We start from the raw sequence: 13,656 nt of genomic DNA, 5'->3' as shown, positions 1-13,656 counted from the left end.
AACGTCTATGCCTCTCCTTCAATGTGTCTGTAAAACTGACCTTTTATCATAAGTTTGTGTCCTGACTTTTGACCCTTTGTCCTGAAAGTCCTGTAAAGAATCTGCATCCATGTCAGTTGGTCACTCTAGGTGGAGTTACTGTGGAAAGGGTACACAACTGTTAGAGGCACGGCGAGTAACAACGAGACCTCACCCACGGAGTTGAAGGGGCACTCAAGCTCCTTTCGAATCCTATCGTGAACCAGCGCAGAATATACACTTTGTACGAAGCTTCTCAAATTGCGAAACAAGGGCGGAAGCGAGGCAGGAGGAATGGGCGGGCGGAAAAGGCGGAAGAGATAGTTTGGGAAGGAGCTGCGTGAAGGGGGTTGGGGCTAAAGGCTGGAGAGTTTGTAATCCATTTAATTGCATTCAGCGGAGCCAGAAGTATTCGTGCGGTGTAAGGTAAGGAAAACTGAGTGGTGGGGGGAGGGCATCGGACTAGGAGGACACAACGAAAAGAGCGAGACGGGGAAAGACGACCGAGAGACCGGGTGCGAGCGAGGTGAAATACGGATCAAGAGATCTAGAGAGAGGAGTTTTCATTGACAAAACAGACATGACTGACAAAGGGGAGGCGATGAATGTAGACAGTGGGAAATGGCCAGAGGGAGAACTGAGAAAGGTAACTGAGCCAAACAAATGATCTGAGATGGAGATACGGTTCAGCGGCGCTCGACAAAGAAAGGTGTACACGCAAGTTCGAGTGCACCGAAAGATCGAGAAAAGGGAGACAAATGAGAAAGACGGGGAGACTATGAGGGATAGAAAAAGTAAGATACCCCCACCCCTTCCAGGAAGATACATTGAAAGTAAGTCAGTCAGCTAAAGTGACAGCAAAAGAAAGCAAAAATGGAGAGAGTATAAGATAGAAGAAAGAGTGGGTCTCCGAAGGGAATACATGAACAGCGGAATGAGCGGAGAGAGAAACATGGTGAATTATGTGGAGAAGGGACTGCGATGGAGAGGCGTTAGGAGGAAATAATCGATGTAGTGCCATGAAAAGGATGTTATAGGGGAGATGTCAGGGAAACAGGGATAGGTGTTCAGTGGGGAACAAGACTAGATAGATAACAGTGTAAGATATGAGAGAGAGACGAAGTGGTATTTGTGTGAGACCGGTAAAGATCCAACAGCAGCAGGGTTGTGGGACGTATACCTTTCATGCCCTTTCTCTAGACCATAGTGTTGTTCTGTGGTGAGTAAACTGGTATTAATGAGGTAAAGCTACTTTGACAGTAATAATGTATGTTAAAAAATAATAGTGCCATAGAATGTGCAGCGTTATGCAGCATAATTTGCCCTTTCTTGCAGCATAATTTAGTCATGCTGCTGCATAATTTGGCACTATATTTCCACTTACTTTCTGTGGCACTTGTTATTGTGTACCAAAACCATATATAGATTGACACTTCAAGGACATTTTGGCTAAATTCAAGAGGTACATCTCATCCTTGGTGCAAAACTCGACTAATGCAAATTTGTTAGTTCGTCCCCAATTGTTAGAGACTGGGTAGGACTTTTTCAGTGGTAGCCGCTAAATCAGGGAATAAACTGTCAGGGAAGAGGATGTAGCCTAACGGCTAGGGGCAATCAACCTCAAATCTAGGGAACCAGGTTTGAGTCTCCGCAACGACGCTCAACATTCTGTGATTCTGGGAAAATCACTTAATCTCCCAGTGCCTTACAAACATGAATGCGTCCTTATGTAAAGCAACTAGTGCTCATATAAAGCGCTCTGATACCTGATACCTTCAGGTCAAGTATGCGCTATATAAAAGAAAAGCTGTGCAAGGGTGGTCCTTCAAGTATTTGGAATGCAATAGGTCTCACATTCACGTGAGTTTGAGCTATTGGCATTGTAAATGACATTGCCATTAATTTATGTTTTGGGTTTTAAAACCTAAATAAAAGGCATTGTCATTTACAATACTAATAGCTTAAACTCTCGCAAATGTGAGACCTATAACATTGCAATAAAGGGCCTTCTCGACCGCTTGTTAGATTGTAAATATCAGAGGAAGAGACCGGCCTGCGACGTCTTTAAAGTAGTGATAAATAGTGCAATCAAGAAGGTGTGTAAGTGTTGTAAATTACACAGACACAAATTGTGAAGTGAGAGTTGCATATGATTCGAGCTATAAACACTAACAAAGCGCTCCAACACCTTTCGCTCTGTGATTACACTGTCGTTGCTCAGGAGGAAGAGCAGGAGGAGGAGCTAGTTCCTACCCTCTCTGTGATGTGAGTGTGCAGTGTGGTGTTGCATAATGTCATTGCTATCTTAGGCCTAATAAAAAACACTCCAGCTGTAGTAGGGCCCTGGCTTCACCTCCTGGTGCAGGGCGGTCTATGCTTTATGGCAGGCATGGAGGAAGGGAGGGATGGTCTTTGCTGCAGCTCCGGCCCCGTACAGTACCCCTGCTATTACTAGTGAGCGAGAGGCGGTGAGGTGGTGGTGGTATAGGTGGAGGTGGTGGTATTGTGGTAGCGGTACTGGTGGTGGTGCTATTGGTATTGGTGGTGGTGGTGGTACTGGTATTGGTATTGGTGCTGGTACTGGTACTGGTATTGGTGGTGGTGGTACTGGTATTGGTGGTGATGGTACTGGTATTCTGTTGGTGGTATTGGTGGTGGTGGTATTAGTGGAGGGGTATTGGTGCTGGTATTGGTGGTATTAGTGGTAGTGGTGGTATTGGTGGTGGCATTGGTGGTGGTGGTGACATTGGTGGTATTGGTGCTGGTGGTATTGGTGGTGGTGGTATTGATGGTGGTGGTATTGATGTTGGTATTGGTGGAGTTGGTGGTATTGGTGGCGGTGGTAGTGGTATTGGTGGTGGAGGTTGTGATATTGGTGGTGGTGGTATTTGTAGTGGTGGTGGTATTGGTGGTGGTGGTATTGAGGGTGGTAACGGTGGTGGTTTGGTGGTGGTGTTATCGGTGGTAGTATTGGTGGTGTTGGTATTGGCGGTGGTGGTATTAGTGGTGGTATTGGTGTTGTGGTGGTGGTATGGGTGGTGGTGGAGGTCGTGGTATTGATGGTGGTGGCGGTGGTGGTACATCTTTTTATAAAATGTATGTGTTTACAACATCAGCATGTAAATAAAGAGGAACAAAAAATAGGAAGGTTATAGAACATGCTGGATCAGAGATACAACCCTAAAAATTCTTACAGCCTCCCCCATTGTAAGGAGCTGCAGATCAAAGTGCATGGGGCTCATGAACAATTTGTATAACATTATCCCATGGGAAAAGAAATGTGAGCTTTCTGCTGTGCTCTGAAAGCTTTGGTTGTCAATGCCCCTCTTATAATGTTGTCGGTAGTCCCCTATCAATAGAACAAAGAAACTAGATACACTGTGGTAAGGATTTTTTGCTATTTCTGCCCCTTGTTCTACTTTCTTAGCTGCTCGGGTTGCAATGTGGGAGGGACAACTCACTGAGCTTGAGCTAAGGCTGCTAAAAATATGTCAAGCACCGGCCCAGAATTAATGTTCTGGTGTCCAGTTAACAGGGTCACAAGGGTTTTGTTGGTTGGAGATGTCAGGACCAGGTTCAGTTTAAAGGGAGACCAGTTATAGCTCTAACCAACCTCAAGCCACAGTTCCCTCAGTGGGATTACTGGTGGTCTACACAGGCTGCCAGTCACAGCAATAACTGGTCTGTATCCCAAAATCAACAGGTCCAGATCAAAAGTTTATGATAACTGCAGCTCAAACGGCCCCTGATAGAATCACTTAATAAACCCTTCCCCTTCAGCAACGGAAAACTGGGATTTAAGGGTAGGGTCCGATTATGAATTTGAATGGCTTTATCTCCAGAACTGTGGGTCATCATACAATTGTAGCTGAAACTTTTCTGGAATCAGGGCGACCGACCATAGTCAATGGGAAACACCAGTGCCACGTTGGTGCTGCTGGTTGCAGGTGGTGGGCTCTGGCATTCACTTTTAGGGACCAGGGCTTATCTTTCATCAGAGGCTTTGACCCAGCGAAAGAGAGAGGGCAGAAAAGGGAAAAAACATGCAAAAAGAGAGGAAAACAGTGACAACGGGAAAAGGTAATCGAGAAAAGATCCTCAAGAGAGAGAGAAAGATATAAAACTTTTAGAGTACTAAAAGAAAGCGGCATGAGGTGGCATGAATTCTGTGCAGCCTTGGTAATTGGCGACATCTGCATTTAGCAGCAGGCTCTGAAGAAAAACATTGGTCTCCTACACTTATTTTGTAGCAATTAAATTATGTATATAGGCAGTGCAGAGCAGATAGTACGTAAGTATAGCGCTGGTGCAGTCTAGTGATGCCTCCTGTATGTCCTTGATACTTCTGAATTTCAGGTGTCTTTCTGTTTGACCACCACTGGTAGGCATGCATAGTCCTAGTGGCACCTATGTGAGGTGAGGTGTCTTTCATATAGATTTTCAGCCATTAGGGGCTTCCTCTTTGTTTTCTTCATTACTTATGTTCCACTCCTTGCTGATTAGTCCTGGAGTCCTTCTCCGAGGCCCGCTGCAACAGCAGGGGAGTTGCGGTGCTAGGACTGGTCCCTGCTTTGGGGAAACCTAGTTACTCATGAGATCCTTTTTAAATACTTCTGCGATCTGGGCGGCTGAGCTTTAGGTTCAAAGTGAATACAATGCAATGGCTTTGGAGAATTCTGTGGGCACTGTCCGGAAACAAGGTCCAAATAAAAGGTGTAACACTTTCAAAATGATAACACTGGTCACTTAGTGCTCGGTCTATCTTCCGTGACGGTTCCTCAAAAAATGGGAGGAAGCATACACCAAGGTGAATTGGGTGTATGACTCAATAGACAAGACAGACTCCCTAAAAGAAGTCTAGTTTCAGAAAGTAGTTAGCTGAGCACAAAGAGGGGAGACAGTGGGTGCCATGGAATGTGGATGGGACCCCACACAATGCAGACAGACATTGAGCATTGGCAGGCTTGAGGAAGTGGGATTCTTAGTGAGGGACATTATGCAGATTTGCTGAGGGGCTCTGTTTATACTTCCGTGAGGATTACTATGAGTACAGATAAAAAGGCTAGCCATTAGTTCCCGCCAAGTCCTAATTTTCCCTTGTCTTGGTGAGGTGACAGTAGCCACCTTCCACTATGGATGGGACTAAACTTCGGCCCTCATTATCAGTGTCCCTCTAATCCTGATGGCAGGCAGAGGGGTTGGTGGGGTAACAGGAATTCCAGACCCCAATCGGATTACAAGATCCATGGAACACCCAGGTCAGCTGTTTTTCACCAGGATACACTTCCTGCTAAAAACAAGTGAAATGTCCAAGTGAAAATGTGGCAAGCAATGGAGAACGGCATGTGGGCACCGGTGATGAAAACATGATTCCCTTATGTTGTTCCTCCAAAACAAAGAATCAGTATTACCTCATCGTCGCTTCCCTTCATTACTACATTTAGGCAATCCTGCCTCTCCAGACACTCACACCACATAATTTTTCCATGCAATAAAAAGACCCCTCCCACTCAAACCCTCCTGTTTTTAGGTTGAGCGTAGCGAAGTACCTATTGCTGGCGTGTTCGGAGGAATGTGAGACAGCGGTCGGGCTCGTGCCTCTGCTGTCTCAGATTCCTCCTCGAGGGCGCGCACAGCGCTGTGCACTACCCCTGCCTGCCATTCACATGCTCTCACAATCACACACAGGCAAAGTCACGCATGCGCACACACATTCCCAAACGCACACACTCACCCCCCCGCCCCCGCACCCACCCCCACACGCAGGGCTTACAATCACACACAAACGCAGGGCTTACAATCACACACAAACGTGCACACACACACACCCTCCCAATCCCACTCACCGGGCACACGCAGGGCTTCCATCACTGGGGGGGGCGGGCACCGTCAATGTGCCCCGACGCCCCCCCTCACCGGGTCTGTTATACTCCTCTCGTCCTGTGTCGTCGAGTCTGTGTCCAGACTCGGCAGTCCGCTCCGTTGTTTCTCCGCCCCTTCCTTCCTTCCTTCGTACGTGTCACGCCTCTCCTTTCTCCCGGCCGGAAATCAGATTTGCGTGTCAGGCCTCGTTCTTCAGTGTGCCGAGTCTTGACGTCTTGTTTTGAATCTGTAATGCTTACTGTCCAATGGGAGTGTACAATGTCATTTACTGCACAAAGTAAAGTAGTGAAGGGGCCATGCTGCAGTCCGGCAATCGGTCTGAAACGTCCCATGTTTCAAACACGCTGCATTACGCTTAAAGGAAGAGATTTTCACCCAATATTTCGGCCTCTCACCTTGCACATCTAAGGTAACGCCAGGGAAGACATTGTTCTGTCGAGCCTTCAGTATACAAACATGCAGAAAAAACACATTCTATGTCAAGGCACAGAAGATCTCCATGCAGGGATACTGTGCCAAACGTCTATTTTCTATGCCAGCACCTGATGAAAGTACAACATACTGGCCCAAAATGTGGAATGCCATGAATGCGAGCCCAAGGCTACTTCATCAGGGTGACATGTGTTGTAGTGAATGGTATAGCACTGTGCACAAACTGCCACCACTGAACAATTACCATCTGTAAGTAATGGCAAGGATTCGCTCTGGCTCTGCAATCCGTTGCAGTTTCATACATCTTGAGCTGTTGCTTCAAAAAGGAAGATGCTTTGGCTTGAAGGACGTCAGGGAAGAGCTGCTGCAGACGACTGTTCTATATGGACCGCTGTGTTATTCCATCAATTCACATTGATTGTTTTACACGTGAGGTGCAAGGGCAAATAAAATGTCTTGCTGCAGCTGTTGCGGGAAAAGGTGCGATGGTGATGAACAGCAAATTACTTTAATGGTGCTTTTTTTACTATATAGGTTGCTATGTGGTTCTCTACTTTCCAAACAAAACGGTATTATCTATGTAATTTTAATGCTCAGTACAATGTCATTGTCATCTACATGGGCATAGTAAAGCAGCGCTGGGAGATTGGCACGCCGCCTGCGTGTTTAATAGTATTTGTAGTGACCCAGAGTCACAGTTAGCAGTCTAGTTGTTTTGTATGCCCTACACTAAACACCCACCCACCACTGATGTCACTGGTCAGGTGACACAGTTCTAATAAAAGAGGCCAAGCGCATGTGCTCTAGGCCAGTTGTATCATGTAGCCCACTGTGTCTGCGTCAATCATTGGCAGCATGAGGGCCCAGGGCCCCCAACACAACATTGGCGACGAGGCGGTAACGCAATGCCATGCGTGCCTGCTGCAAGCAGAACATCGTGGGGAAAGATGAGGGAGCTGAGAGGCTACATAGCGCCCCCTCCCCCACAAGATCGGCGACGGCCTGCAGTGAGGCCCGCGGGGCGTGTGCCGTGCCCGGGCCTGGATGCTGAACGAGGTGACCGAGAGCCCACCTCGCACCTCTCAAGCCTGCAGGAAGAACAGCGGACCGACCGGAGCCCACCCGCGTCGGCCGCGACTGACCCAGCTGAGAGGCGACCACAGCAGTGCCCACCTGCGTGGTAGAACAGGCCCGCCGGCCGGAAGTGTGCCCCAGCACGAAGCGGACCGACCGGAGCCCACCCGAGTCGGCCGCGGCAGCAGAGACCCCCACCGGAAATGAGCACTGGCCGGGCGGAGCCCACTCGCCACGTCCGCAGACAATGGGGAGGCCTGCCGGCCAGAGGTGAGCGAGCCCTGAGAGAAGCCGCGGGGAGCCGCATGAGCCAGAAGCGACCCCCCCAAAGAACTGTAAACGCTGCGGAGCCCACCCACGTACAGCATAATTGCCCCAAAGTTCAAGCACTCACTGGGCACCGTGATAAGCAGCGAGCGGCCCCGGGACGGGCGCCAGCCAGCACCCCTGCTGCGCCCCGTAGTGAAGCACCGAATGCCCGACATGCCAGGGGGCGTGTGGAGAGCCCCGTCGAAGCGGAGCCCACCCGCATAGTCAGGACGCTATGCCGCCGAAAATGAACCTTGTATGAAGCAGGACCAGCGGAGCCTACCCGCGGCCTGCCCGGAGCGTCCCCTGTCCCCGCCGCGTGTGCAAATGGAGGCGGCGGGATATACAGTCCCCGGAGAAGCGCCCGCAGCGTGTGAAGAGCTGCCGGGCCCTAATAAATAAAGCGGAGCCCACCAGCTATGAGCCACTGTGAACATTAAGTAAAGCAGGGCCAGCGGAGCCCACCTGCGGCCTGCCTGCATCGTCCCCTGTTCCCCGTGTGTGAGATGAGCGAAGCCTACCCGCCAAAATGAAACCTTCACCCCGCCGGTGGAAGCGCCAGGCTCCGGAGGAGAAGCAAGTAAGGACACGCGGGCCGGACTGCCATGATGCCGGCCTCCGCTGCAAAGGGCCGAAGAGAGAGAGTGAGGCTTGAGAGAAAGCGCCTGCAGCATGTAGAAAGCTGCCAGGCACCCATGCAATAAGCGGAGCCTACCCGCATCAAGAGGACACTCTGCCTGCCAGTAGGAGTAAGTGACTTACCGGTCTTTGTGAATAGGAGCATTCCCCGGAACAGGGGTGGCAGCGAGGCCACAAGGAGCCCAGAAGCTGCCGAGGCCGTGAGGAATGCGTACAACACTGCCACCCAGTGGTAAAGTTGCGGTAACACACCTGCTAAACAAAGAAAGGGCGGCGGGACAGAGAGAATGATGAGCACGGAGGGTGCTCGGGACATTACAGGCAGTAGTGGACATGCACAGGAGTCGGAGCACAAAGAGCTGTCCAAACAGCACCTAAGGCACTGTGTGCTACCGTGTCCCCAGCAAAGGTAAACAGAGGAGAGCCACCCTGCTTGCAAGAGGCTACGTCCCAGAACTTCAGAGCGCAGAGAGTGCAACTGCGCCACGCAGTGCCAGCACCCCGGGACACACACAGCAACGCCATACTGGCGCAGGAACGCCGTGCAGCGACAGGGAGGCCCGACCGAGGACACAATACAGCACAGCGATGCGCAGGACTGCGCAAGGAGTGAAGAAACTCCCAGCACCAGAAAAGGACGACAGAGCAGAAGCGCAGTCCGCCAGAAGCACTGACGCCACACCAACAGAAAGCACGGTGACGCCTAGTGGCCACAGGCCGTCTCCGCTGCCGGAAGAAAGTAAAGGAGCACCACCACAAGACTCCCTACCAGGCAAGTGCGACACTGAAGAAGCGCGCCGACTCTGCTCCAGGGTCCCGAGAAGAAAGCAAGCACACCCCGTGGCGCAACGGGAAGTGATTGAACACGAAGAAGCTCGGAGCGGTGACGTAACCCTCCGCACCAAAGAAGCACAGGAAGAGCACGGACAAAAGCGCGCCAATGATACAGCGCTAAAACCTTCAGGAATGTGCCAGGAGACAGCGCAGGAATGCGCCGGAAACTCCAGGGACAGCGCACAGAATCGAGAAACCCTCCCCAAGGCAAGCCTGCAGCAACCAGCAGCACAAGAGACTTGCTATATCAGAGTAGCGCCAAGCCTAACCACATAGCTTTAAGGTTACAAAGTAGACTGCGCAGAAGCGCGCCAGAAGCGGAAAAGAACTGGCTAGAAACCCTAGGAACGTGCAAGGAGTGAAGGAACTCCACACCCGCACGCCAGGACAGTGCAGCACCAGCACCGCGCCGAGATGTGCCCGGAGCGCCAGAGTGACGCTGCACAGCGACACGCCAATGCCACAGAACAGCACTAGGAACTCCACACCCCAGGACCGAACAGCACTGCGCAGGAATGCACACGGAGTGAAGGAACTCCACGCCACCACGACTGAGTGACGCAGGGATCGTGTCCTCGGAGACCTGTCAGTAGGTCACAGCGAAGATGACTTGCCAGAAAGTCACCGCCAGACGCAGACCAGTCGGATGGTCAACCGGAAAGAAAAGGAAAGAAGACGCGGACCAGTCAGTTGGTCGCCCGAAAGAAAAGGAAGAAGCTTACCAGACAGATGGTCGCCTGGAAAGAAAAGGAGAAGATGACCAGTCAGATGGTCGCCCGGAAAGAAAAGGAGAAGATAACCAGTCAGATGGTCGCCCGTAAAAGGAAAGGAGACGACGACCAGTCAGATGGTCACCCGGAAAGAAAAGGAGAAAATGACCTGACAAAAGGTCACGACTGCGAAGACTTGCCAGAAAGTCAAAGCTAAAGTAACTGAATATTCTGACATGAAGACCGATGTGAAGTTCAAGAAGAGGTCCATGGACAGGACCCAGAAGAGGTCTGATTACACCGACCCGAAGTAAAGAAGGAGCGACAGGAAGTAAGGTGCAATGCCTGGTTTTGCTCATCGGAAGAAGAGAAGGCGTGTCCTAAGGGTAGGATGCAACCAGGGAGACACGTGTGGAGTGCACTCCACACGGAGATGGCCTGGGTGGTTGAAGAAAAGAAAAGGGACCGACCACGTCGTGAAAGGAAAAGAGGAGAAGGGAAGCGAATGCCACGGTGCCACTAGAAGATCACAAGAAGAGAAGAGGTGTGACCAGCCAACTCACACAAACATCAGGAGAAGATGGCGACATGCACCAGAACACCGGAGTGCAGTGGAGAACAAGGCCTGGCAAACATCGGCGGCACAAGTCAAAGAAATCCACCTACAAGCCATCCATCCATGTGGCAATCGCAGAAGAGGGCAAGTTTGGACTGTTTGACAACAATCTACCTTTGGGGTTGAGCAGAAGATTGGATGGAGAGTGCTCACACATCCGGCTGAGGAACTGACCACTCCACACCAACCCGTTTCAGCCCAAGAAGCAAAGGCCTCAAGGGACTCTGGTGGCAGCAAGTCCCGCAAGAGAGACAGGTCCACAACGGTGCGTCTGCAAGACCCACTGAGAGGAAAGCTTTGCGTGCAAGAAAAGAGTCAACAGCGTAACCTTCAGGTGGAACTAGGACACACCGGTGAAGATCGTGGAGCGCCCCGCTCACGGCCCGAAGGCTATGGTGGAGCAACATGACCGAAAACACCAGTCCAGTGGAAGCCTGGCAAAGAGGTCCTCCCGGACATCTTGTGAGAGAGGAATACCGGCGAGAGGGACATCCTAGTGAGAGGGATGTATGCACCTACTTATTTCATCTGCCCAGAAATACTTTGAAGCCTGCCCGAGACATCACCAAGGACCATGACTGAAGAGGAGAACCGAGAAGACAATCAATACTCGGATCACGTCACCCTTCTATCTAGCTACCAACTGTCACCAGTGGTGTAAAGCAAAGACAAGGTAAATGACAACGTCCAGGCGGCGCAGACAGAAGATAGGACCCGCCGAACAATGGTAAACCATGCCACAGTGACTCATGAGTCCTGGATGTAGTAACTACACCATCTGCGACCTGCAACCCACCAAAGAGACTCATTTCAAACTACAGAGTCCAGTATTATATTGTATGTACATTTTCCTTCCCACAGGTTGAACTTTGTCGTGGGGTTTGCGAACTGCACTTTTTCTCCCATAGGTTGAACTTTCTTTTATTTTCAATTTTCCCCGAAGTTTGGGAGGGATGTAGTGACCCAGAGTCACGGTCAGCAGTCTAGTTGTTTTGTATGCCCTACACTAAACACCCACCCACCACTGATGTCACTGGTCAGGTGACACAGTTCTAATAAAAGAGGCCGAGCGCACGTGCTCTAGGCCAGTTGTATCGTGTAGCCCACTGTGTCTGCGTCAGTCATTGGCAGTAAGAGGGCCCAGGGCCCCCAACACAAAAGTATTGAACAACACGCTTTATAGTTTCAATATCTGAAATATTCAGCCAAGATTTTTCTTTGTAACTCCCAGTTTCCGTACCAGCATGTCAAACTAGCAATTTACTTGCATTCACTTTCTAAAACTGATAAATCGTACGGAAATACAGTTTGCAAGAAGTCTTTATCTGAACTCCCCAAAACATTCCATTGAATTGAATTGAATTTAAAAACATTTGTACAGCGCTCGTTTACCCAGCGGTTTCATGGCGCTAGTGGTGAACAGTGGACGGCAGCAGCTAGAGGGATTTAAGTCAGGTAGGCTTGCGTAAAGAGGAAGGTTTTAAGATTCTTCCGAAACAGAAGGTAGGAAGGTGATGTGCGCAGGGTAACCGGGAGGGAGTTCCAAAAAGTTGGAGCCAAGACAGCGAATCTCGCTCCTCCCGACCTCTGTTTTTTAAAGCGAGGAATGGTGAGGAGGGCCAAATGAGCGGAGCGAAGTTCTCTGCCGGGGCAGTAGGGCTTAATGGCCGAACAGATGAATTCAGGAGCAGTGCCCGATCTGGCCTGGTAAGTGAGGCAGCCGAGTTTGAAAAGGGCACGCTCTTTCACTGGGAGCCAATGTAATGTTTTGAGCAGTGGGGTGACCCGATGGTAATTGGGTAGGCCATGAATCAGGCGAGCCGCCTGATTCTGCACCAATTGCAAACGATGGATCGCGTAGGCGGGGGCCCCATTATAGACTATGTTACCATAGTCTATACGAGACAGTACCATGGCCAACACAATTACTTTTAAAGCAGAGGGAGAAAAAAAACGGGAAACTTTCCTGATTATTCTGAGGGAAAAAAACCAGGAGGAAACCACGGAACTAACTTGTGAATGGACAGTGAGTTGAGAATTAAGAAGGATCCCCAGTGTTTTTACTTTGGACACAGGCAGTGGGGGAACACCAAGGGAAGGGGGCCAAAAGGAGGGGGACCATGGACTGCAACCACCTCCGGTCAGGACCAACTCGGTCTTGTCCGGATTGAATTTGAGGTGGTTGCAGTTCATCCAATCTTGAATGAACGTCATTACTGTCTGGACGTTCAAGGCGGATGAAGATGGATGAGACAGGTTGAAGATTAACTGGAGGTCATCCGCGTAATTGAACACGGTGACCTTCAGTTGCTGTAACATAAAAATGAGGGGAAAGATGTATAGGTTAAACAAAAGAGGGGAAAGTGATGAGCCCTGGGGGACCCCGCACTCTACCTTGCGGGAGGCCGCAGCGAAGCCAGTCAAACGGACCGCTTGAGTTCTCCCAGCGAGAAAAGACTCTAGCCATGAGAAGGCCAAGCCTTTTATGCCCGCCGCCCTGACACGGTTGAGGAGGATGGGGTGGTCCACCATGTCAAAAGCGGCGGACAGGTCTAGGAGTATCAAGGCTTGCGGAAGGTTGGTGTCACGCAATTTGTCCATTACTGAGATGACCACTTTTTCAGTAGAGTGCAGGGGACGGAAACCGGCTTGACAGGGGGAGAGGCAATGATTTGCCTCAATGTGGGTGCTCAGAGTGGTGGTGATATGGGTTTCGAGAACTTTAGCAAGGTAAGGCAGGAGTGAAATGGGGCGGTAATTCGAGGGGGAGGATGAGTCGGCGTCCGTTTTAAAAAGAATTGGAATAACAATCGCTGATTTGTGTGAACTGGGGACAGAACCGTGTGTAAGTGAATCATTAAGAAGGGTCAGAGGTGGTGTAGGGCAGGCTGAGTAAATTTCCTTAAGGATACGAGCAGGGGCAAAATCCAGGGGAGAGCCTGATTTGACCCGGTGAAGCAGAGGAAGGAGAGTATCATTAGTTAAAAGTGGAAAGTTAGTCAATTTAACGGTAGTAGTGGGTGGGGACGGGTTAACAAAAGTGGGGGAGGGCAGGGGAATGTTGTGTTTAATTTTGGCCACCTTGTCTATAAAGAACTCATTGAGCGAGTCACACAGGGGCTGGGAGTGGCGGATGGTAAC

The 13,656-nt window shown here is 50.3% G+C and overlaps 1 protein-coding gene across 1 annotated transcript in view; it reads left to right on the top strand.

The window, feature by feature from the left end:
- The first annotated feature begins 279 nt into the window (after positions 1–279).
- The window catches only part of LOC147705735 (sulfotransferase 1C2-like), a 595,887-nt gene continuing 582,510 nt past the window's right edge, over positions 280–13,656 (top strand). The window contains exon 1 of the mRNA XM_086932182.1: positions 280–444. The gene's annotated coding sequence lies outside the window, so the exon portion shown is untranslated. The remainder of the gene's footprint in view (positions 445–13,656) is intronic.

Source organism: Lissotriton vulgaris, chromosome 7 (assembly GCF_964263255.1).
Source record: "Lissotriton vulgaris chromosome 7, aLisVul1.2, whole genome shotgun sequence".
In the NCBI taxonomy this organism is placed as follows: Eukaryota; Metazoa; Chordata; class Amphibia; order Caudata; family Salamandridae; genus Lissotriton; species Lissotriton vulgaris.
This window is presented reverse-complemented; position numbering and strand designations above follow the sequence as displayed.